We start from the raw sequence: 23,413 nt of genomic DNA, 5'->3' as shown, positions 1-23,413 counted from the left end.
GGTCTTAGGCATAAAAGGTCATTAGGTCTAAAAAAAAATCAGTGTTCAATTAAAGAGTATCTAGTTTAAGAGATAATAGTGTGATGTAGTTTACAGTGACATAACATTTCATTGGATAAAATTAAAAGGGTTATTTGATCTTTGTAGATACAGAAATGTGGAGCATTACATAAAACTTCATGACCATTCTTCAGATGTTTTGTTTTATCCCTCATCTCCTCTTTGGAATATTCTGGCAAAGCTTGGGAGTAGATTTTTAAAAGTTGTTAAGGGAGTTAGATTAGGAATTAAGATTTCATAGACCTTTCCTACTGCTTATTTTAACATTTGTTTTGCTCCTAATCCAATGAACATATGTTGGAATGCATGCTTTATAATCAAAACTGTGTCTTGTAAGAATTTTAAAAGAAGTATAAGATGTAGTTCTTATCCCTAAGGTGCTTACATTCTAGATGGGGAAAAAAATCTTAATACATGTTTGAAACAATTAGAGAGCAATTAAGTGTCAATCAATGTCCTGGTAGTCATACCAGATACAATAGGAGTTTAGAAAAGCAGATCAACATGATTATACTAACATAATTCTAAGTTAATTAGACTAAGGTATAGCTATATAAATATTCTCATCCAATAATTTTTTAAAACCCTTACCTTCTTCCTTAGATTCAATACTGTGTATTGAATACTGAATAATTGAATAAAGGCAGAAGAGTGGTAAGGGCTAGGCAATAGGGGTTAAGTGACTTGCCCAGGGTCACACAGCTGGGAAGTGTCTTGAACCCAGGGCCTTCCTTCTCCAGTTCTGACTTTTAATACACTGAGCCATTAGCTGACCATTCACCAAATAATTATTAATTTGTAAATATTGAGCATATCCCTTTTGTGAAGAGTCTACCATTTTCTGAGAAACCAGGAGACTGCCTTTGGAAAACCCATCCCCTCAAAGAATGGATGTAAAAGATTTAGATAAGTAAAGGGAAATAGGGATATAAGTTGAGGCAACAGTCAACAAAGGACACAGTCAGGATTGAGCATTATTTGTAAAAAGAACAAACCATTATTAAGAGCCTGCTATGTGTCAGGCACGGTGCTAGTCTTTGGGTATTCCAAGATAAGCAGAAACATGCTCCCACCTCCAAAGAGTTTGTGTTATTGGGGTAAAACAACATAGTGAAAAATGAAATATGAAATCCGTGCATCATAGATACGAAGTAGTTTCTAACTAATGGGGAGGATTGGAAGAGACTTCCTAACACCTCTTGAGAGTTGAAGGAAGCAGGGATTATATGAGGTGGAGGAGAGCAGGTAGGAAATTCTAAACAAAGACTGGCTTGTGAAAAGACACTGAGTTGGTAGAGGGAGACATCTTTGTAAGGAATGGTTTATTTTGAATGTAGAATATGTGATGTACTTATATGCAATAATCCTGGGAAAGATAAGCTTGAGTCATATTCTGAAAGACTTTAAAAGCTAAGAAGTTTGGCCATTGTCACTTGAACCCCAAGTCTGTACTTTTGGAGTAATAATTTGGCAGCTATATGAAGGATGGCTTGGAGAGGAGAGAGACTGGGAAAGGGAGATTATCACAGTAATCTAGGAGGTGAGGGACAATGAACCCTGAACGAGGGTAGTTGTCTCTATAAGTGAAGGGAAAAGAACTAATGTATTTAAGGGGAAGAGGGAACATTGAGGAAAGCTACCTGGAGTAAGATTGTGTGTTGGAGCTCAGTGGAAAATAAGGTTGAATAGAGTGGGCCTATGTTATGGGGGGTGTTAAAAGCCTTTTAGAATTTGGCTTTGATCTTGAGGTAGCAGTAGATAGAGCACTGGATATGAAGTTAGGAAGATCTAAGTTTAAATGCAGCTTAGACATTTGCTATCTGTGTTTTGCTGGGCAAGCCTCTTAAGCCCTATTTAAATGCCTCAGTTCCTTATCTGTAAAATGGGGACACACAAGAGAAAAAAGTGACTTTTTAGTATCTTTGTCAGGAAAACTCCATAGACTTTGTCCTTGAGGTCATGTAGAGTTGGACACAACTGAAAAACATTACAACAAAAATAGATTTTTAAAACTGGGAACTGATAATGGTAAAAGTAATATTTTTATTTCATTTGACAGAAATGTACAGAATGAATTAGAAGGGAGAAAGAATAAGGGTAAGAGAGACAAGCTAAGAGTGTATTTAAAGTAGTTCAGGAATGAGGTAAAAAAAACCTGAATGAGGATCTTCACAATTTGAATGGAAAAGGTGAAATCTTAAGAGGCAATTGGAAGAAGGAATTGATAAGATTTGGTGACAGATTGGATATAAGGAGGGGGACACAAAGATAGAAAAAGTTCTAGCATAAGAGACTAGAATAATAGTGATGAAGCTAGGAAAAATGGTAAGGGGATGGGTTTGGGAAGAGATGATCTATTCTATTTTGGACATGACCACTTTGAGGTGACATCAGGATATCTAAATAGAATTATTCTATGGTATTTAATTTGTTTCTCTACTAGCTGATGAAAGGCAATTAAAATGACTTGCCTCATAGGTTTTATTCATCAATGATTGTAAAATTATTGTAAAATATTTTACATTCCCTTTGGAATTATGAGGAAATTAAGGAATGAGGAAAATAAGGAATTAAGAGGAAAGTATCTCATACTCTTCCACATAGAAGCAGCTAGATGGTGCAGTGAATAAAGTACTGGAGTCAGGAAGAATAGTGTTTAAACCTATCTGTGTAACCTTAGGCAAGTCATTTAACTGTTGTCTCAGTTTCCTCAACTATAAAATGGGGATAATAATAGCACTTACTTCCTAGGTTTGTTGTAAGGATTAAATGAGAGAATATTTGTAAAGCACTGAGCATAGCACCTGGCCCATAATAGGCAACAAATAAATGCTCATTATACGTATTATTATATAACCTTCTTTATTAAAAGCTCTCCATAGGGGTATAATGGGGCTAATTAGAAGCAGCTGATGAATCAATTATTAAATGTTCAGAAGGAGCCTTTATACTTCAGAAATTGGCAAAGGTTATAATTTAGGGCTTGTTTTATTGTTTTGTTGATTGTTCAAAGTGATGGAGAAAATGCTAATGAAGAATAAACTTTAAAATGTATCCTTGTACATTTCTCCCCCTCCCCCAGCATACTCCTGGCGCATCTAAAAATTCTATAAATAATATCTGTGTTAAGATTCATGGCTAATATAGAAATATGTTTCTCTTGTTTTACATGTATAATTGATATCATATTGCTTGCCTTCTCAAAGGGTGGGAGAAGAATCGAGGGAGGGAGAGAATTTGGAACTCAAAAAATTCATTTAAAAAGAATGTTAAGAATAAACAATTAATTAGTTTTTTAAAAAGCTATGGCCTAATTGTATTTCCTCTTCTGTCCTTACTGTCACTTCCCTTCCTCGATTGCCTTTTTTGTCTTTTTGCTCTCAGCCATTGATACTTTGGATGTGGTAGTCTCTAAACATAGATGTCATATGGGTGGCAAATGTGTGATGTGAAGCTTTCCTCTCTCTCCGCTTGGGGAATTAGAATCTTGGAACAGCAATTAAACTTGGAATGAGTGCATGGGGGCAATTTCACATTTTCCCCAAGGCCTCAGCCTAATGATTAACACCTGGTTTTTCCCAGAGCTAGGCAATTTTAGTAAAAGTTTACATACTTTGTTTATTGTTTTAAATCATTATCAGGTCTGGAGAATCACCAGATATGTATCTAATTCCTGAATTTTTCTTAGTGTATAACTGAGACACTAGTAAATGTCATTTGTTTCATTCATACCATATTCATTTTGACAGAGCTGGAGAAAAAAACACATTACTAGCCTTTGGTTAGTATGTTTCCTTAATAACCTGGGGGGGGGGGGATTGTAATGGAGCATCTAAACAGATGGGACCATATGGCTTAATTTCAGAGTGGCAAAATATTGTGTAATTTTAATAGCAATTTGCAGTTCTGTAAAGATAATATAATTATTAAATTGAAAAATATAGAATTCATATCTGAGGATCAGAGATCTAGAGCTTGGAGGAACCTTTTAGTAATACAATTCATGCCCCCTCCATCATTTTATAGGTCAGAAATGAAAGGTCCAGAGAAGTTTATGACTTACTAAGTACAAGTGCTGGGATTTGAACTTGGGTTCAAGGTGAGTGTTTTTTCAATGCTTTATGTTGCTTTTATGTTGTATCTTTTTATGTAGCTTTTAATATCATTAAAAATCCTACTCTAGAGTCTCATAATAATGCAGAGATGACTGGATTCTTGAAAGTAACATGAAAGGACCAACCCAAATTATATTTCAGTTATTTTGGAAAGGCTTTGAGAATAGGCCTAGTAACCGACTTTTATATCTATCACTTGAGAATTACCTAGCTTAGAGAAGATGGTCACTAGAAGATTGGTCTCCAAATGCTAATTTCTTTGTGGGGGATGGGGAGGACTCCAGTTCCTCATCAACACAGTCTACAAAGACCAGCAAGGGCTAAAATGTTTGTTGGCCAGAGAGTATCCACCCCCAATAAAATCCTTGAAACATTTAAGGATTTCTTTTGCAACACTTAAAGCAGAAAGTCTACTGCAATTTTTAATGTTCTTTTATGTTTTTAAAATCCTACATTGACAAAGAAAGTAATGAACATTAAAGGCAATTGCTTAATACATTTATCTTAAATTATATCCCATCTTCTTCAGAGTTCTGTTTTTTTTCTTTCAGTCTCTTTCCAGTGAGCAACCATAGTGGTCTGACTCTTGCTGATGTCACTGCTGAGTTATTTAATTGGATTGAAAGAGATAAATTTGTTTATTTAAAACTCTGTTCAGATTTTTTTAAAAGGTCACTATGGCACTTTTACATTGCAGAGTACATTTTCTGATATGATCATAAAATTACATTAGTCTAGTCTAAGAGTAATTATTTATACACACTAAAAACTATGGAGACTCTTGAAATTAGAAAGCACAGGCTATTTTTCCTCTCCCTCCAGAGCAAGAATAGAACATTTCACTGTTTTGCATGCCTTTTCATCTTATCTAATCATTCCTATGTATCTGATGATTTCTTTTTCTTGAAATAAAAAAGTTCAGTGTTCAAAATATTAAAAGGGATTTTATAAAGGCAGCCCTTCACTTACATTTTACTTGTGAAGAACGTGTTGCATATGTCAATATTTTCACCTAAGATGCTATTCAGCTTCCTATCTTATCTTTCAACCCATTGCCTGAAAGCTTGATAGTGGAGTCCCTTGACCAAATTCTATTAGAGCTGCCCCAAGTTCTAGAGCCTATTAGTCTATTACATTTCTAAACTGAGTTCAGGGGATCTCTTGGAACCTTAAGGTCTATCAGAAATTCATTGAATTTGGAAAATATATTAGAAATTATCTTGTCTAACTCCATTATGATACAGAAAAGAAAACCAAAGCCCTTGGAAAGGTTAATTGACACCCTCTAAGTTATACATCTATTAAAGAGAAAGGCTCATATTTAACTCTATGCCTGTTTCAGATCCATTATGGGTAAAAAAACAGACCTGTCTAGGAATTTAATCACCATTTATAATATTATGTGTTCCAAGTCCCCTACAATGAGATTTTAAAATATAATCCATATACTTATTAAAATATGAATTAATACTTGTCCTCATTATGGCCTGATAAAATTTTGGGCAGTAATAATTATTATTGATTAACTGAAATTAGCACTCATTAATTCTAGTCATTTATTCTAGGGTAACCTAGATGGGTGATATCATCATAGGAAAAAAACAAGTTCTATCTTGAAGCCTTCTTTGTAATAACTATTCTCTATGTGTCATATTTACCTTCAGCCAGAGATTCTATATGGGAGTATCATAATCTGGCTTATTTTAGTTCTTCCTAAGAACTTTTAATTTATCTCTTATATGCACTTGAATTTAAAGCAATGTTTTTCCTTTTTTCCCAATTATATGTAATAATAATTTTCAGCATTATAAGATCCAAATTGTTTCTCTTCCTACATTCCTTCCCCCCATTGGAGATGGTAAGCAATTTGATTTGGGTTATACATGTATTATCATGCAAAGCATACGTCCATATTAGTCATTGCTATAAGAGAATGCTCATATAAAACCAAAACCTCCAAAACAAAAACATAAACCAATGTGAAAAATATGCTTTGATCTACATCTGACTCAACAGTTCTTTTTCTGGAGGTGGGTAGCATTCTTTGTCATAGTCCTTCAAAATTGTCCTAAATCTTTGTAATGCTGAGAATAGCTAAATCTTCCACAGTTGATCATTGTATACTATTGTTGTTACTGTGTACAGTGTTCTAGTTCTGATTATTTCCCTCTTCATAAGTTCATGTATATCTTTCCAGCTTTTTCTATAATTATCTTGTTCATCATTTCTTAGAGCACAATAGTATTCCATTACCAACATATACCACAATTTTTTCAGCTATTCCTCAATTTATGAACATCCCCTCAACTTCCAATTCTTTCCCACCACAAACAGAGCTTTAAAGCAATTTCTAATTTTCATTTAAAAATATTTTCAGACTATATGCCAACAAAATTATTTTTATTTTTAATTTAATTTTAAAAATTTTCCCATGGTTACATAGTTTTTGTTTTCTGCCTCTTCTCTTCTTTCTCCCCTCCAGAGTTGGCAAGAAATTTCACTGGGTTATACCTATATTATCACTCAAATCTCAGTTCTGTATTATTTATTTTTGTAATATAGTAATCTTTTAAAACCAAAATCCCAAATCATATACCCACATAATAACAAGTGATAAATCATATGTTTTCTTCTGGATTTCTACTCCCACAGTTCTTGCATGTGGATAGCATTCTTTCTTATAAGTCCCTCAGAGTTATCCTAATCATTGCATTGCTTTTAGTAGCAAAGTCTATCACATTTGATCATTCCAAAGTGTTTCAGTTACTGTATATAAATGTTCTCCTGGTTCTACATATTTCACTCCATATCAATTCATGTAGGTCATTCCAGTTCTTATGGAACTTAATCAATTCATCATTCCTTCTAGCACAATAGTATTCCATTACCATCATATACCACAATTTGTTCAGCCATTCCCCTCATTTTCCAATTTTTGCCACCACAAAAAGCCCAGCTATAAATATTTTTTTACAAACAGAACCTTTCCCATTTAAAAAATCTCTTTGGGATACAAACCCAGTTAATAGTATTGCTGGATCGAAGAACATGGAATTTTTTTTAAAACTCTTTCCTTCTGTCTTGGAATTAATACTATGTTTTGGTTCCAAGACAAAAGAGTAGTAAGGCTAGGCAATGGGGGTTAAGTGATTTGCCTAGGGTCACACAGCTGGGAAGTGTCTAAGGCCAGATTTGAACCTAGAACCTCCCATTTCTGTGCCTGACTCTTAATCCCCTGAGCTACCCAGCTGCCCCTGACATGGATTCTTTTAAAGCCCTTTGGGCATAATTCCAAATTGCTTTCCAGAATGGTTGGACCAATTCACAACTGCACCAGCAGGGCATTAATGCCCCAATTTTGCCACACACCCTCCAATATTTATTATTTTCCTTTATTGTCATAGGCCACTCTGCTAGGTGTAAGGTGTTACCTCAGTTTTGATTTGCATTTCTCTAATCAGCAGCAACTGAGAACATTTTTATGATTATTAATAGTTTTTATTTCTTCATCTGAAAACTGCCTGTTCATATCCCTTGACTATTTGTCAACTGGGGAATGATTTGATTTAGTTCTTTGTCAATTTAAGAAATTAGATCTTTGTTAGAGAATTTTTTAATAAAAATTTCCTCCCAGTTTATGGCTTCCCTTCTAATTTTGGTTGCATTGATTCAATACAATTTTTAATAATAATTTTCTGAAAAACAACTACTTGATCATATGAGTTAATGAGGATATATCTGGGGATGTAGACTCTAAACAATCACCCTAGTGCAAATATCAATAATATGGAAATAGGTCTTGATCAATGACACATGAAAAACCCCAGTAGAATTGCGTGTTGGCTATGGGACGGGAGAGGGGAGATGGGAGGTAAAGAACATGAATAATGTAACCATGGAAAGTTTTGCTTAACCAATAAAATTAATTTGAAAAAATAATAATTTTCTGACATTTTGCTATTCATGTTTTCTACCTCCCTTTTCCTCTCCCTTTCCCAAGATGGTAGGTAATATGATATAGGTTATACATGTGGTATCATACAATACACATTTTCATGTTTATTATGTTTTGGAGTGACACATAGCACTTACACTAGAGAAAAATTCCTGGAGGAAATAAAGTGAAGAATGGTGTTTTTCAGTCTGCATTCACATTGTCAGTTCTTTCCAGGTTGGTGGATGGTTTTTTGGTCAGTCCATTGGAGTTGTTCTGGATCCTTGCATTGTTGATAGTGATTAAATCATTAACAGTCGATCATTGTACATTATTGCTATTACTGTGTATAACATTCTCCTGATTCTGCTCACTTCCACTTTGTAACCGTGAAAATGTGGTTTTCCAAGACTGTGAATTGCCCAAACTGTAAAGATAATTTTTAGTGTCTTGATTTAAATCAAAAATAAGTGGTCGCCATGGGAAAATTCCCAAATATGAAAATACCCAAGTTAGCTGGGTTTTATGGAGATTTTAATTAATACAAATGAAGGAATTAAGGAGAGAGAGAGAGAGAGAGAGAGAGAGAGAGAGAGAGAGAGAGAGAGAGAGAGAGAGAGAGAGAGAGAGAGAGAGAGAGAATGAGCCTTAAGGGAGAGCGAGTCAGTCTTTATCACTCACCACAAGATTGTCTCAAGCAAGTTCCTAACCTCCAAACTCAATCTCCAAATACAAACTCCAACTCCCTCAAATTCAATAAGTCCCTTCCTTTTAAAGAAATTTTCTCTTATGTCACCTCCCCTAAATTTTCACATCTACCGATCACAGTAGATGTTTTCCCCAGAACTGTCCATTCTTAGTTCACATCTTCTTTAGTTCTCACCTTCTTTGAGTTGACTAATACTTCACATCTCTTTTGCTAAGCTTGCCTTTTGTAAGTTGCTTGACCTTTTAGTGATTAATTTAACCTTTATAGGTACTTAGCGCCCTTTTGTATTAGATCTAAAAATAGACCTAGCTTAAGGTTCTAGCTTTACTATTAAGTATGAGTTGGGGACTTTTCATTGTTCAATCAGGAATTTGCAATTTTATCTTCCCCAAAGGCACTGGCTGAGTAGGGTGGAGTAATCTTAAAGTTCTCAATACATTCCTGATCAAGTACCTTCATTTGTTACAAAAAGGGAATAGCTTAACCAAATCTTCTGAAGTAGAGTCTGAGCAGTTTTAATATTCACAACTGAAAGCCACATTCTACAAGGTATGTAAAGAATAGAAAAGGGAATGATTATATGTCTTCATGCAGAGACCCCTATAATTTTTCCCTTTGCAGTTTAGATTATAGTCTTCACAAGACTTGCATTATGAATAGGTGAAGTCATGAAAACCTGAGTGGACTATTATTACAGGGGTGTGGATTATTTGATATAAATTGTTTTTTCCCTCAATCCCTGAGCCTTTTCCCCAATTTATTTACTATTGCTACTGCTATCACTTGTAGGTTTGGAAAAAAAGATAATGAGTTCCATTTTGTACATGTTAACTTTGAGGTTCCTAAGGGACATCCAGTTTTAAAATGTATAAATAGGAAGTTGGTTATACAGAACTGGAGCCTAGGGCAGAGCCAAGAAATTTCATTTCCTACTAACTGCTCTGCTTGATTTCAACCCCATCATTATTATGATCCTCAGTATAAGCTCATCACTAGGAAATAGTATCAGGTAGATTGCTTCAGCTTTGGTTATTATACCTTAGAAGTAACCTTGGTTGCCTCTGACCCTCTGATTGGAGGGCTCAAAGGCAAGAGTATAAAACTCCTCCCAAAGCTTCTCTTTAAAGAGGTACTAAGGGTAACAAGGTGACTCTTTGGATTGAGAGCCAGGTCTAGAGAGACAGGAGGCTTTGGCTTGAAATCTGATCTCAGAGACTTCCTAGCTATGTGACCCTGGGCAAATCACTCAACTCCCAGTGCCTAGCCCTTGCTGCTCTTCTGTCTTGGAACTGATACTTAGTATTGATTCCAAGACAGAAGGTAGGGGTTAAAAAATAAAAGAGGGCCTAGAAACCCAGCTAACTCTTCATTTCCCATGGATGCTCTACTTGGTTCAACTCTCTGATCAGCATGCATCATGGCAGATATTCCCTGCCTCTTCCTCTTCTTTTTAGCTTCCTGTTGTGTGTTGTACTTTCCTATTAGATTGTAAGCACTTTAAGGATAGAGACTCTCTTTATGTCTCTACTTCTTAGCAAAGTACCTAGCACATAGTAAATGCTTAATACATTTTGCATTACATTGAATGGCAGCTAGGTAGCACAGTGGATAGAGTGTCAGGTTTGGAGTCAGAAAGACTCTTCTTCCTGAGTTCAAATCTTGTCCCAGACACTGAGTGTGATTCTGGGCAAGTTACTTTAACCTCACTGGTCTCAACTTCCTCATGTATAAAATGAGCTGGAGAAGGAAATGGCAAACCACTTCTGTATACTTGCCAAGAAAACCCTAAATGGGGTCATGAAGAGTCAGACATCACTGAATCATGACTGAACATTGTATTGTATTATTTTAAGTGTCATATCGCTTCTGTGAGTCATTTACATAGAGAGTATAATTATCTCTGGATAAAAAGATCATAATATAGATTATGAATCAGTAGAGAAGTCTGAAGAGAAATCAGAAAAATAAAAGGAGAACTAGGAGAGTACAGCATCATAAATACCCAAAGAAGACAAGCATCTCTAGGAGAATAGAATGCTTAAATAGTGTTTAATGCTACAGGAAGGTCAAGAAGTAAAGCTTCCTCAGAGGGGAGAGAAGCTTTAAGGTAGGAAGATAGAGACAGGATAGAAGTTTTAGATACCATGAGGGGGATGATGGAGTCAAATTAGAGATATGAGGTGGCAGGAATGAGTCTTTATTAATTTTCCATGAGCCACAGCTAAGCTCTGATCAAAGGACCCTTCCGAAGGCTTTTACCAGTCCAGAGATCCACATTTAATACCACACAGGTCAGAGAGATGATAGAGAAAGATTAGAAATGGAGCCTAAGGCCAGGCTCCAGCAAGGACAGCCATTAGCTAGCCTGAAAGAGAGAGAGAGAGAGGTGGAGCTTGCTGGGCTAAATATAATCTTTGATATGCAAATATACAAAGTACATAGGGATGATTCTCATTGGTTAATGACAAGGTATAGGTATGGTTTCTCTTAACCAGGTGAGCACAAAGAAACCTGTGTTCCCGCCTAATCTGGGGGAAGCTGGGGTCAAGGGTCAGAGGCTTTCTCAGCCATGTGCAATACTGAGCATGCTCAAGACTGAGCATGCTCTCTTCTAAGACAATCTGTACATACCAACTGTTTCCCTTGCCCATAGCTAGGGGTGGACTGCTACAAGAAGGATGAGAACGGAGAAAAAGCTATGGAATAGGCAAATAGCAGGTCCTTGAGAATCTAATGAGTCCTGAGATAAGGTTGGAATCCAGATCTCAGTGGACTTAATAGTGAGTGAGAAAGAAAGAAGTTAAGACAAGAGTAAAGATGACTTTTTTTCTAGAAGTTTGTCTGTAAAATGGAGGAGAGAAATCGGTTATAGCTTGAGAGGATGATAGTGTCAAGTGAGATTTCTTCAAAGAAGAGGTGTTTGATATGTTTATAAATAGCAGAGAATAAGCCAAAAAGATAGAGGGAAATTGAAGAGTAGAAGGAAAGGAAGATAATTATGGATGCAATCTCCCTGTGGAATTAGGAGGGCATGGGCTCTAGGATACTAGTAAAGGATGTGACCTCCATGAGCAGAAGGTCCATTTTCTCCATCAGCAAGTAGAGTAAAGGACAGAACAGTAAATGAATTGAAGGAATTTTGTGATATAGATATAGGAGAAGATACACTTGGAAAATAAGGCTTTTTCCTCAATAAAGCACATGGAGGTCTTCTGCTAAGAAAATGGGGAGAAGATCTCCTATAGAAAATTTGAGAAGAAAACAAAAAGTTTGTAATAGTCACTGGGCAGAGTAGGATAAAGTATAATTTAGAAAGGAGTAAAGTCCGATTGCCTTCAAGGAACAGTTGAGACTAGATTATATAAATTTTTATTGAACCTAGTCACCATGTTTGCTTGATTCTTTTTAGTTCCATTCAATATCTCATCAGTAGGCATCAAAGAGGTGGATATTTGGAGTAATCCAGGCCTGGATTTTGATAAGCCATGAGCAGATATAGAATGAAAATGAGTATGCAAGGGATTCAAGAGTGAAGGATAACATAATGTTGAATTAACTGTGAGATCAAGATTGAAAAAGGGAAAAAACAAAACCAGCCAACTCCCATCTCTTAATTTTACAATGCCAGTGATGTAGGATGTCTGGCTGCCTAAGTGAAAACCACCCTCTCTCCTGGTACTACTTTTTATTCTCTCCAAGTCAGACTGAACATCTCACTGTGACCTAAACATAACCATACATATTGTGGACCCCAAAGTTTTGTGTGTTCTATTTATTGCTTTAGCTTATTATTTCTTTTCTTACCTACCTCAATGCAACCCATATTTTAGGACCAACAATTCTAAAGTGAGTATGACCTTTTTTCCTGTGATAGTTATATTAGTTTTCATTTCTGTACTTGCTGGAGAAATGAAACATTACTCCTTAACCATTTCATGCATACTTCTTGGTAGGTATATACTTCAGCATTCCTCTCAGAGCCTGACAGTGTTATAGCCTGAGTCGATATTCAATACAATTTTTTTGCTATTTCTTTCCCAAACACTAATTTATTTTCTAGTTGTTTATTCTTGCACTCTCATTTCATTTATAAAATAAATTTTACCTCTTAAAACTCTTGTTTCATCTTTTTAAAGAATTTAGTTGAATTTTTACCCAAACTTTGTTTTTCTTTAAGACTTTGCTTGAAAACATTTTGTAGTCATTCTTTTCTATGTTTGTGTTTTATCAACATAATAGTCACTTATGGTAAGATTCTTTTTTGTTGTTGTTTGTTTGCTAATTCTTCCAAACTTACTTCCTCTCTTTGGAATTTGTGTTAGAGCCAGGCTCTGCAGGCTTCTGGAGGGAATGGTGGGTCATACTTGGTACAGTTTTGTGTCTTCTTGAGTCTTGATACTGCTTTTTTAGGATTTTGAGTATTGTATTATTCCAGGATCTCAGGGACAGTGTAGGCTGGGGACTTGTAAACTTTCAATATCCCAAAAGAGGTCTGATCCTGGGCAAAATCTGAATGTTGCCCCCTCAATCTAAGCTCTGCAAGTTCATGATATGGGTTTGGGTCTGACCAACACAACTGTGCCCTTGCCCCAGAATGGAACTTCAGTAGACAGCTAATGGACCCAGGGTGGGTCATCTGAAAAGTTATGCAGCTCTTTTTTCAACTGTGGACTTTTCTTTGGTCTAGGTTTCCTAATCTTGTTTTTTTACTGCAGACTTCACACTGGCCTAGGAGCTAGCTGGCTTCAGGATGGACTAGCATCATTCCCAGAGGCAGAGCCACACAGCTACTACCTGCATCTCTACTAGTTCCTCAGTACACAATCTAGAACAAATAACTACTCTCTGTCCTCACCAGATCTATGACCCAGAACTGGGTAGTGAGAAACAAAGCTGCTAGTTGGTACCTACTCTTGCAGCCTGCACAAATTCAGGCTACTTTGTACTGGATCTTGATCTTTTCTAGTCCTAAAGTTCAGCAGCAGGCAAACCCTCATAGTTCCACATAGGCACTTCTTCCTAGATTCCCTCTTTTTGTCCTCAAATCTCTCTGCCTTTCTCCTTATACTGACCTGGCCTAGCAAAATTGACTGATTGTGATTTTTTTCCATGAAATTTTCAACCAGGGCACAGTCTACTACATTTTCTAGATCTTTGTGAAAGAGTTGTCTTGGAGAGCTAAGTAAGCTACCCTACTTTTTATTCTATCACCTTGACTTCTGAGTACTAATTGAGAATTCTTATAATAATAATGATAACTCATTGGATAGTATACATATTGTAATCATCATTGTATAGATGAGGAATCTGTTCAGAAGTAAAATGACTTCTGTAGAATGACAAGCTGGCCAGTAAACAGATCTAAGAGTTTTTAGTTTAGTACTCTTGCCATTAAACCATGTTATATGGCTTACATGATATTATGACAGTAATGTTTAAAATTCTATGGTGTGAAATGAATTTTCTGTTTTTTTAAGAAGTTGTAGACAAAACTTCTCTTGTACTATATGGACAAAACTGTTTATTTGACAAAGTACACAATTCAAATACTTGGCAGATTTATGGACCTCTTCTGTGACAATGAGGTGATTTTGATGTTTAATTTTCCTTACATCTACCTATTTGCGATCCTTGATTCTTTAAATGTAAAACTAAGCCAGTGCTTTCAGCCTGCTTATATTTTTTGACTCTTCTTTATAGGATAAAGGCCAAATTTGTTAGCCTATCATTAAATGTTTTCTACAATGAATATTTTTTTCTGCCTGTAAATGGGAGCAGTAATGTTTGCACCATTCATTTTTACAGGTAAACAAAACCTTTGGAAAGAGAAAAGTTATTATTATTATTGCTATTATTGTGATCATAATTTAATCCCAAATTTCTTTGACAAACATCTTTCACTACTTCCCTTCACAGATCCTCTGTTTTCTTACCAGACTGGTTTACCTACTACTGTTCCTTGAACATTCTTTGTGCATTCCAGGACCTTCATCTTAGATTATACCATTTCCCTGCCTGAAATCTGGAATGCCCTCCCCTTCTCATCTATCTATCCTTTCTACTTCAATTCCAAGTAAAGCTTCCAAAATGACCCAAAACAACATTGATTTTTCCCTTCCCTAAACTTTTATGATATTTGTTTCCATTAAAATTTAGTGACAATATGGAACTTCTTTCTATGTTCTCCAATATATTTTTAATTATTATTAGGATTTTTTAATTATATATTGCTCCTGTTTCTTCAGAGAGGACACAGTGTCTCTGAAGGTAGACAATGTTTATTCTTTATGTCTGTCACACATGGTAATTAGCAACTTTTCCAAGCACTCAAAAAAAAATAAAAAAAGGTTAAATGATTGGTTGCCATGGAAGAAGACTGAGCCAAAAATGTTAGAGTATTAAAGATTTAAGGGAATGAGGCCCTCCAATCCACTCTGTAAAAAAAATAACCAAAACACCAAAAAACAAGAAATAAAAATGCCAAAGGGAAATAATGTGCAAAAAAAGCACACAAGTAAATAAAAATCAGTACCTCATCCAGCCCTTATTTTATGCCAAGTACTGAAGAAACAAAGACAAAAATGAAATGATATCTGATCTAAATGAGCTTTTATTTACCAACATGTGCACATATATGAATACATACACAAAATATGTAGAAGGTAATTATGAGAGGTCAGGTACTATGAAAATTTAGAAATGCTTCATGTAGAATATAGTACTTGAGTTGAACTTAACTTTGTTTTTCTGTGATGGGGTTGGTGGGAGTAGAATTCTGATTTAATAGGAACTTCCAAAGCAGAAATCTTTCTACCATTGCAATTTGGCACCTGCTCTGCAACTTATAGTGAGCTGCCTAGGACACTAAAGAGTGAAATGACTTTCTCAGCTTCATATTGTCCTATGTGTAAGAGGCAAGATATGAACTATGTGTTTCTATCTCTCAAGTCTAGCTTTCTATTAATACACTATGCTGCTTCTGAAAGGAGCTAAGAATTCTAAGAGGTAATGGCGGTTCACAAAGCAAAGAGCCATTTCACAATTAAAATAAATACTCTAGAGGAACCAAACCAACTACAATCTTAGAAGCACTAGGAATGTTTTTAAAAATGCAAGGTATTCTGAGAGATAGCTTCAAATATGTAAATGAAACATTCAAAGAAATTAAGCAAGAATTGAAGAGAATCAAAAAACTTATATTTATAAAAGCTTTAAGGAAAATAAAATCAAATGAGAATGAAAAGACATTTTTTTAAAAAGGGAGAAAAATGAAGAAAATGACTCAAAGGCAGCAGAGAAACAACCAAAAAATTGCAATGCTGGAAAATTGAAATATACATAGTATGGAGTAACTAAAATTATAAGCTCTCTAAATTGCTGAATTATCAAAGCTATTAGAAAATGTGCAGAACCAAGAAACAAACTTGGGAAAGAAATTACTATGCAGCAGTTTCATAATTATTGATATTCCAGAGATCTTAGAAAGAGAAAAGAATCAAAATATTTTAGAATACTGTGAGAGAATAAGTCCAGATTGGCATAGCAGAACACAAACAATACACTGATAACATCAAACTAAAAATTAGAGTAGGAAATTTACAGGATGCCAGAAAAGAAAACCCAAGATTGAATACACCTAGGTAAATCATAATTAAATTCCAACAGTATAATGATTTTTAAAAATACTACTAGTTGCCAGAAACATATTAATTTCTTATGAGGGAATAATAATTAGTGTCAGATGACTTTTCAAGTAAGATAAGAGAGAATCACAGAAAGTAGGATATAATATAGCATTTGCAAAATTAAGGTACATTGACTATGTACCCAGCATTATTTATCAAAGTTCAAGATGTTTTATAAAGACAAAGAATGATTACATGAGAAGAAAACAGATTTCAAAAAGCTTATAGAGATATATCCAATTTCAAGAAGATCTCCAAAAACAAGTCCTCTGGTGGAAATTGTATGCATGTGTGTGTGTGTGTTCCAGACAATATACTTGACATTGAAATATGAGATATTTTTCAGATATACCAGTTGTTAATGAAATGTGAGAACTACCAGAATATTGTATTGGCTAAATAAGAAAGACTTTATAGGATGCTTTAAAGATATGGGAGTATAAGAAAGAAGGAGAGTAATCCCATGGTGAAGTCTATATTATATAAAATCTAATAATTCTGTAGTGAAATTTATAAAAAAAAAACCTTTTAGTTCTAGAAGAACTACTAGCACTACTTTGATTCTTAAAGTTACCTTTCCATGTCTTTGAATAAGTCTAGGAATTCTGTTTTGCCTCTCAGGTAGTTTAAAATTGTAATAAAGTTATCATACTGTTGCCATTAGGATATTTCTAGGACATCTATTTATCTCTTTGCCTCCTACAAGTTAACTCATGTACCAAAAGAGATATCATTTGTCCATACCTGTATTTGTACAATTGGAGTTTTTATCTCTTCCAAGGAGACAGAAAATCTGTTTTGATCCCTTAGCAAAGATTATAAGATGTAGATAGATCCCATAAAACAATGAGTATTCTTTAATTTATAGAGGAGAATGATGATTAGCCTTATGTGAATGCCCAAATCCACCTTTCTTAGTATAGTCAATTGTAATGTTTCTCCCCCAGCCTTACAATCTATCACTTTTTCTCCATGTTTACCAAGTCTCCTTCTTTGTTGGGTGTCAATAAAGAGGGTCCCCCTTTTCACTGGGTCCCTGGCTTTACTGAAGTTGCCAATCTGATCTACTTTAATTACAGTTATGCAAGTCATTGATGATAAACTGATTTTACTCAGAGTTATGTACCTCAGTTTACCTTTATTAGTTTTATTTGCCAGTCATACAATAAGAAATAGATTTTAAAATAATAGAGATTTTAACATCCCATTGTCAAAAATGAAATAAATGAAAAGATAAATAGTGTATTAAGCAATCTTATGTATAAAGACATCTCAATATTTTTTGTTTTGATGGAATTTACACTAAAATATGTCATGTGAAATCAGAAAGAATGTATAGGCAAATATAGAAAATCAGAGATAAGTCATAATGCAGTAAAACTAGTTGCAATTAATGATGCAATGAATAAATCAGAGGCCCATAGTAAAGTAAAAATTACCTTTTGAGTGAAACAGTTATTAAAATAATAGATTACATTAAATGTATTAACTACAAAGATGATAAATACTAAAACCTAAAGGATATAAATTAACAACATATGGGGCAAATTCATAATTCTGAATATTTCAATAAGGGAGAATATTAATTGGAGAGTAATGTAAAACACTGGGAAAAATAACAGAGCAACAACTTAATAGAAAACGAAACTGAGAGATGTGATTAGGATCACAGAAGCAACCTAGTGTAAAAAGAGCTGACCTTCAATCCTGGAAGATATAAGCTCAAGTCCTATCTTTGATAAATAGTGGCTATATGACTGAGCAAGATACATAACTATAAAAGGTTATAAGTAACTCACTAAGACTATGACTATTCAGGTGTAGAGATTATTTTGGTCATATTAATCATATTAATTTATTTGGAACCCCACTCTTGCCAGGTTTCTTCATACTTATCAGTTTTACTCATTCTCAGACTCCTTTGTTGAATCCTCATCTAGATCCCTCCTTCTAACTGTAGGTGTCCCACAGAATTCTGTTCTGGACACTCATCTTCTCTCCCTTTTATATTACTTCACTTGTTGATCTTATCAGCTGCCATGGATTTAATTACCATCGAGAGGTTACTATTTCTCAAATCTACCCAAATTACCCCAACCTCTATAAAATTTTGTCTCCAACTACCTTTCAGATATCTTGAGCTATACATCCAGTAGACATCTTAAAGTCAACATATCCAAAATTGAACTCACTACCCTCCCTAAATTCCTTTTCTCCTTCCTAACTATCCTATTGCTATAAACTTTCAACTGTTATTTTTGTTGCCTGACTATCTCTTACCCCACCCCCTGCCAAAGCCAGTCTGTTGTCAAGGCTTTTCAATTTTACCTTTGCGACAACTCTTGAAAAGGTCCCTTTCTCTTCTCTGACATTGCCACCATTCTGGTACAGACCCTCATCACCCCACATATGGATTATTACAATAGTCTGCTGGTGGGTCTGCCTGCCTCAGGTCCCTCCTTACTACAATCCATCCTCTATTCAATCACTGAAGTGATTTTCCTAAAGGTCAGGTTCAACTGTGCCTCATATACACCCCATTACCCACTCCCTTAACTTAGTCATCTTCACTGGATACTTATTACTTCCAGAGTCAAATACATAATCCTCCGTTTGGTGTTCAAAGCCCTTCATAACAACCAAGCCTTATCTTACCTTTACAGTATTCTAATACCTTATTCTTTACTATGTACTCTTTGATCCAGTGATTCTTGCCTTCTGGCCGTTCCAGGAACAAGATAATCCATCTCTTGGCTCTGGATATTTTATCTGGCTGTTCCCAGTGCGTGAAATACTCTTCCTCATCTCCATCTGTTGGCTTTCCTTGCTTCCTTCAAGGCCCAGCTAAAATCCTATCTTCCAGAAGGAGCCTTTTCCAACCCATCTTAATTCTAGTTCCTTCCTTATATTATCTCTTATTTGTCCCATCTATGGCTTTTTTGTAAATATTTTTTTGCTTATTGAGACAGCTAGATTGTACAGTTCAGTTGAGTTCTGAGTTTCGAGTCAGGAAGACCTGGGATAAAATCCAGCCCCAGACACTTAATAACTATGTGACCCTGGCCAAGTAACTCACTTAACCTATTTGCCTCAGTTTTGTCATCTTAAAATGAGGGTAGTAATAGCACCTACTAATCAGAGATGTGATATAAGATAATATTTGGAAAGTGCTTAGCATGGGGACTGGCATATAGTAGCCACTATATAAGTATTAACTATCACCATTTATTATAATTATTATCATTAATCCTCCCCACTAGATTTTTAGGTTCTTCAGGTCAGGAGCTATCTTTTGCTCTTTTTGTGTCCCCAGTGTGTAGCACAGTACCTATCACATAGTAGATGCTTAATAAATGTTTATTGTTAACTAATACTTTTTTTAGAGCCTATGGACACAGAATCATAATGATCATCTCATTGATTTTTCTATTTTCCTAACATCTAGTGTCTAGATACATAGAATTGCAGATTTGGATTATAGTTGGAGATCATATAGTCAAATTTAAATCTTCATCTGATTATCTTTAGTGAAGTGCCATTTGGAGAGGCAGACCTCAGCAGATAGAAAGTCTTTTAGGACCAACTTCCTGGATTACTGGGAAATATAGTCCAGTATCTCAGAGATATTGTTGTTTTCTTAGACCTAGGAGATTTGGAACCTTTGCATGATTTTTATATTTTGTTGTTCCTCAGCCAGGGAGTTTGGAAGGAAACATCAGTGGAGACTCAAGGAGTTACATGGACAGCAGAGATGGAGAAGAATGTTATCAAATATACCTAGGCTCCATCAAGGTGACTAATGTCTTTTTCTTCTAGAGGTAAACATGAGTTATGATTAGAGTCAGAGATTTTCCTGCTTTTTAGTGAACTTTCCCCTGTCTGAAAAGTGAGGTGGGATGCAACCCTCTCCTTTCAAATTTCTATTTCCTTTTCCATTTCTGTCTGATAGGAGGTTTAAATAGAAGTTCACTGTTTCCTTTTACAGGCTTTTTTGGTTGTTTCCATAGTACTTTAAATCTGCCTTTATCTTTGAATCTTGATCTAAATTGTTTCAGTGTGTTTGTCTTTGAGTTCAGAGAGAGCAAACTGGAAAGCCTTTGGTTATCAGGTTATAAAGGATTGAATTGTTTGGAAAGTTTCCTTCCCAGTTTGGCAACTATGTGCCACCTAGGGGTATGGCGAGCTATTTTTGCCCATTTCCTTACCAGAAGAACTAAGTAAAAGAAGGTAGTTGTCAGCCATGCAGTGATATGTTCAGGTTACACTAGTATTCATTTTTTCCTTATCATGAATTCTAGATTGATATGGACATATTTTTGCCAAGGTCCGTTTTGTTATGTTCTTTGATGATGAGTCTAAAAGCCAGAATAGTGGTTCCTCCATTAATTTGTCTCCTCCTTAAATTTCCAAAAGATGAAGTTGTCAGCAAAACAGTCCAGGAATTTATCAGATGGTTTACTTTTTGTAAAATAATATTTCTGTAGGGGCCAACCTAGTCAAAGTCCTCAGAGAATTGTATGATGGAAAAGATTTTGTATTTAGTATATTGAAATGGGCTTAGGCAGTACCCTAAAAAATGCAAAATAATTTCATATTAGTTTGTTTGAAATCAGTGGCCTGATTTTCTTAAATCCTAATTCCTTTTCTTCCATCCATTTTGTTCTTATTCAGCATGCAGATTTAATTTGGTTATGGTGATTAATGTTAAAAGTATATAAACATTGGGTAGACCTGATGCCTCTAAACTATTTGGTTGGTCCATGTTAGCATTCTTGGTAGCATTATGTTATTCACTTTGAAGCTGACTTGTTTTTCAGTTTGAACTGCCAAATGGTACGTATAATTTTGAAATGTTTCCATCAATAATGTTAATATTATATTTAACTGATGACTTCTCTCATTTTTCCAGTATAATCCTGTCTTTAGTCATGATTACTGTTTATCACTTTTTTATTTTACTTTCCTCAGTTTTATTCTTTATTCTATAGTTATCTTGTAGAAGTTATTCCTAAATTTCAATATCATTTACTTTAAAATTATGCCCTTTTTTTGCTTTCTTCTTTTCAAAAAAAGTGATACACACGTGTATATATACACATATTTGAAATTTAACATGAGCTGTCATAAATGACTTCCAGTGCTGCAAATCATACTACCAAATGCTGGAGACTTTTCTCTAGGGGTCCTTCAGTAATATCCTGGGAATACCATTGTAATACTTGGGCTTTTATAATTTACTTTTAACATTTTGCTTTTCCACATTGTTTTCACACAACTATTTCCTAGACAATATTTATTTTCATCACCTCTTCCATGGAGACCTTTGTTGTTGCCCACCACAATCTAATAATAATAGTAGATTACATCTCTATAGCATTACTGCCAGACACTGTGCTGAGTGCTTTATAATTATATTCTTATTTGATCCTCAAAACAACCCTGGGAGGTAGGTGCTATTATTATCCATGTTTTACAGATATTGCAACTGAGGCCCTTTCCTAGGTTCCATAGCTAGTATTAGAAGGTAATTAGAAGGTAAGCCATTGTGCAGTGAGGTGTAGTGGATGGAATGATGGACTTAGAGTTAGGAAGTCTTAGGTTTACATCCTGATTCATGTGCTTAAGCACTTCTGGGCCTTGACCAAATTATTTAATTGCTCTCAGCCTCAATTTTCTCATCTATAAAATGAGGCCGATAATTAAATAATAATAATAATTTGTAATAATAAAAGAAATACTTTTGCAAACCTTACAATAAAATACTTCAGCTCTTATTAATGTAAAAATTGACATGCTAAAATATGTGTTCAGGGGAACAGATTAAATACTAAATCTTTGGACTTCCCATAAAACTGTATATTATTCTAGAAAATAGAGTTTATTTAGTCATTTAGGGTTTTTTTTCCAGTTTAGATTTTTGAGTGGTCATGGATCTGATTGAGGAAACTCCATAGTATTCTGGAATTTGATAGAATTAGTACTGTGTCATCTGTTAATGGAAACATCTAGAGCAAAGTTGTCAGATATACCATCCTTGGGTTTATATCACAAATACACCTCAACCAGATTAAAATGTAATTGGGAAATATTTTACAAAATAAAGAAAAATGTAATAAAACATAGATTATACTTTATGTGGCCTGCAGGGATTCTTAAGAATGGATCAGTAGCTACTTTTCAATTTGAATGACTATACTAATCTAAAAAGCACCTTAACATCTTAGGGAAACCTGTTTTCCATTAGGGCTTTACAAAGGACATATTCCTTAGCAGTAGCAAACTCTGTGGGGAAAATACGTAGTGTTGTTTGAGGCCTTGTTTGATATTGGCAGTCAAGATTATTGAACAAAGTTAATCTGTGTTTACATCTATCAGGGACCTTGGATGACCGAAATATATGCTTGGGACATACCTTGTTGGAACAGACGCTATAAAATGCTTTTTGCACTGCTGAATCAGAATCTTTAAAAAATCAGCAAACAATGAACACAGTAGGATACTGTATTCTCAGATTCCTTTTGTCAACTATGTTTGACTGAAGGAGTAGATGCTATCCAAAGGTGTGTCTATTCCCTTCTTACATTTTTGAGGAGTATGTGCTATATATGTAGATAATTTAAATAACTTTTAATATGTAGATACATTTAATAATTTTTAATTGACAACTTTTCTACAGATGGCCAAATTGCTACAATTATATAATTGATTGAAAAGTGTACAAAATGAACTATTCTGTAATTCTGATGGTTTTTTGTTATTATTTTCTGATTATTATTTTTTTACTCAATAGAGAAATATTTAGAGCTAAAGATTTTGCAATAAGGTATCCCCCATGTATGTTCTAAGGCACATGATCACCCAGTTACTAGTCCCTCTTTTCCTTATGTTTATATTGTATAATATGTGTATG

The 23,413-nt window shown here is 34.8% G+C and overlaps 1 protein-coding gene across 6 annotated transcripts in view; it reads left to right on the top strand.

Annotated features, from left to right (window-relative positions):
• SMAD9 (SMAD family member 9) overlaps positions 1–23,413 on the top strand; it is a 95,452-nt gene that overhangs the window by 13,191 nt on the left and 58,848 nt on the right. For 2 of the 6 annotated variants that reach the window (XM_016421903.2, XM_007495347.3), the window contains exons 2-3: positions 4,087–4,159; positions 20,197–20,295. The exons of 2 other annotated variants lie outside the window; for them this stretch is intronic. The gene's annotated coding sequence lies outside the window, so the exon portion shown is untranslated. The remainder of the gene's footprint in view (positions 1–4,086; positions 4,160–20,196; positions 20,296–23,413) is intronic. 2 more of the 6 variants (XM_007495348.3, XM_056794780.1) reach the window with 2 other exon arrangements.

Source organism: Monodelphis domestica, chromosome 4 (assembly GCF_027887165.1).
Source record: "Monodelphis domestica isolate mMonDom1 chromosome 4, mMonDom1.pri, whole genome shotgun sequence".
Taxonomy (NCBI): domain Eukaryota; kingdom Metazoa; phylum Chordata; class Mammalia; order Didelphimorphia; family Didelphidae; genus Monodelphis; species Monodelphis domestica.
This window is presented reverse-complemented; position numbering and strand designations above follow the sequence as displayed.